Below are 3,713 nucleotides of genomic sequence, written 5' to 3'. Positions count from 1 at the left end.
AGTAAGGAAGGAAACAACACCAGTTGGATACCTTTTGGGTTGAATGTAGGCAAAGAACTCCCAGGTTAAGCGTGCTTTAGCTGGGGAAGTTCAAGAATTGGTGACCCCTTAGGAAGTTCGCATAGGCCCATCAGGGTAAATTGTTTTGGTCCTTCTTATTACTTGATGTAGGATGTTATAGGTGGTATCAGAACCGATCCTTAGTGAAGACGGTCCGACAAGGGCAGGGAATGGCGTTGGGGCTCGAGGACCTGTACAATGAGCGGCTTCTGGCAAATTTCTAGGATGACAGCCCTCAAAGGGGAGAAGATCTGGGACCAGTTGTAAGGTAGCATGACGAAGACGTCATGTACTCAAAAGGGGAGAATGTAATACCCCAAGAGCTCAGAGAAGGGTAGTATATATTGAGAATAAGTAAGGAATGAAATAACACCAGTTGGATACCTTTCGGGCTGAATGTAAGTAAAGAACTCTTGGGTTAAACGTGCTTGAGGTGGGGAAGTTTAAGGACGGGTGACTCCCTGGGAAGTTCGCGTAGACCCATCAGGATAAGTTGTTCCGGTCCTTCCTATCGCTCGATGCTAGAGATTACATTGAATGTTACTCAATTAAAAATATTCTTTTCTACATCAAGTAAATATTATTCTACTAAACACGCAACATGACACATTCTATAAAAATACAACCACCCAAATAACTATTCATTCACATATACTTTATCAAATACACACAAGTGAAACACACATAAGTTAAATAGCTTACTTACTACTTAATTAAAACAGAACATATAGAAAATTACAAATATGTTGAGCACAATATATTTTACTCAACAACAAAACACAACACAAAGATGCATTAGTTTGAGCATCATGATTTCTCATTTATATTTTACAAGAACACATGTAAATTGAACAAAGCATAAATGATTTATATTCTATAAGTTCTAAAGCATCCTATTTTGCAATATTGTATACTTAGAGAAATACTTGTATGATTTTGCTTTCTAAGCAACCAACATTCAAACAATGAGTTCTTCAAGTGTTCTTTCCTAAAAATTTTAGAACATTGAGAACTTTAGGAATTTAACACTTACATATCAAATAGACATTTTAACCTCTATGAACTAGAACTTATGATCACTGCTGAGTATATAAACATTTACTCAAGAACTTTGATGCTGACACTTTAACCATCAAATAAAGCACATTGCTCTTAAATTTGAGTAACACATATTTTGAACAATTAATATATTTTTCAACCTTAAGCTTACTCTAAGCATCATGAGTTCCACATGATACTCATGCATTATGGATATTTAGAATATCTCTTGAAATACTAGAACAACACATTAACATAGATAAGACATAAAAACAATCTTATTATCAAATAGATAAAATATAATAACATATTAAGGTTATTAACATAACCTTAACATCTCCTTAACAAATATGAAAATTTAACATATCGTAAAAGAGGATAAAATAATTTTCACATATATAAAACATATTAACAGATAACCATATCAAGATTTCTTGAGCTTATTCTCAAAACATTCTTAACATAGAACATGCATTACATTAAAATATTGTATAAACTAATCATTATCAAAAACTTCAAGAGCAAACTCAAAAGAACTCTTCAAATATTGTATAAACTAATCATTATCAAAAACTTCAAGAGCAAACTCAAAAGAACTCTTCAGAGATATATCACTTTTGGAGTTTTTTTCTTTAACAATTTGAAATTTAATAAGACATTGAATTTTTCAAACAACTGCTTGATCAATTTCGCAGAGAAAATCAACAATAAAGTTCTCTAGATACAAGACAATGCACTCATTAAACAGAAATCACCAAGAAATGTATTATGTAAAAGTGGTTCTCAAAATAAAATAAATTTGAGCCCTTATTTTTGAGCAAATTAAGTTGTAAAATCAAATAAAATATGATATGTGATCTCATATTTCGGTTCTCTATCTAAAACCACCAAGAAAAGTTGTGGCTTAAAGATATGAAAATAATATTATCAAATAAATAGAGAAGCAATGGGTACAAAAATAATTAAAGTAATCAAATAAATGAGACTTTTTTAGATATTTGAATTTCACATCTTAAATTTTCAGAGTTACCTTTTTAAATAATACCTTGTTATATGCCTAATCAAAAAGAGAAAGATACCTTTGACTTTTCTTGATCAAGAATAGGTATATATTATAAAGATATAACTCAATATGATATGTTGCATAAGTCTTATCTAGAAAATTTGATTATTTGATACAAGATAAAATTTCAATTCGAATGAGAGAACACACTTCAGTTGACTTAACATGTAGCTTTGGTTAATTGAAGTTGACGGTCCAATTGATTTAAAAACTTTTATAAAAGACTTCAGTTACCAAAAGACTTAAGTTGCTTAAAGACTCAACTTTAATTAATTGAAATGGTCCAATGAATATACCTAACTTTATATCTCACTTATGTTAACTGAAGTGGAGTTAATGAAAGTTGGTGAGATAGTAACTCGAGCAATCTATAAAATTTAGATCAATTGAAATGGAAACTTAGGTTGACCAAAGTATCTCAAAGTGATTTGAGATATTTTTAAATTATGGAAAAAAAATATTAGAACAAAAACGTTTAGAATTTTTATGTAAAGATAAATTACAATATTTGTTATTATCAAAATATATCTTATACGACTGATATTCAAAAACTATAACTGATGGCAATGAAAATAAACTAAATTTAGATTATATTCATTGGGTCCATGTTCAATCCTCATAAAATCTAAGTTATCTTGACTTATAAAAAAAAAAAAAAATAGATCTATGTTATTTTTAGTGTGTTCGTATTCATCTTCATTAAATTTGATTCCTTTGACCCCACCCCAACCCCCAATCACCACACACACACACATATTTTAGTTTATATAAATAAATTATGTCATAAATATAAGTTGATTGGTACAAACTATTAAGCAAATAGTCAGACTAGCATTTTATGGTTTTCACTAGTAGAAAATGAATGTTGGTGCAAAATTAAAAGAAAATTAAATTTAAATATTAAAAAGACTAAAAATTTAATCAAATTAAAATTAAATACTATATTAAAAATAAAAATTAAATCCAAAATTATTGTTATTTCTTTTTACAATTTGCATTTTGAAGTATTGGGGACGGAGGCCGTGAATTAAAAGATTTAGAAATTAAATAGAAAATTTGAAAAATCCCCCCTCTTGTTGTGTGTATATATATTTACATATATATATATATTTAGGAAAATGTTATTATTTAGGCTATACAATACATGTAAAATGATAAAAATACTCTTCATCTAAAATAGTAAGATACACGATTAAACTATCCATCACCTGAGATGGTGAGCGAGATGATGAAACACAAAGGGTATTTTTATTAGGGTCATACTATTTATACATTATTCATATATATTTTGGGCTACAAAATACACACAGATAATATAAATACCCCTCGCGCGTCATCACCTCACCTTGCCTTCTTGGATTTGGGATATTTTAGTTATGCACTTCACCGCTTCACCTCACCGCATTAGGTGAGGGGTATTTTAAATATTGATACATCATTATGTAGTTTAAAGTGTACATAATAATAATAATGTATTAATAATATTTTCTTTTTTATTATTTATGCACGTGTGTAATTCAAGCCGCGGCCCATTATGTAGCATGGACCATAT

This window comes from Diospyros lotus, chromosome 2 (genome assembly GCF_014633365.1).
Source record: "Diospyros lotus cultivar Yz01 chromosome 2, ASM1463336v1, whole genome shotgun sequence".
In the NCBI taxonomy this organism is placed as follows: Eukaryota; Viridiplantae; Streptophyta; class Magnoliopsida; order Ericales; family Ebenaceae; genus Diospyros; species Diospyros lotus.
The sequence above is the reverse complement of the archived record's forward strand: the minus strand, read 5'-3'. Positions refer to the sequence as shown.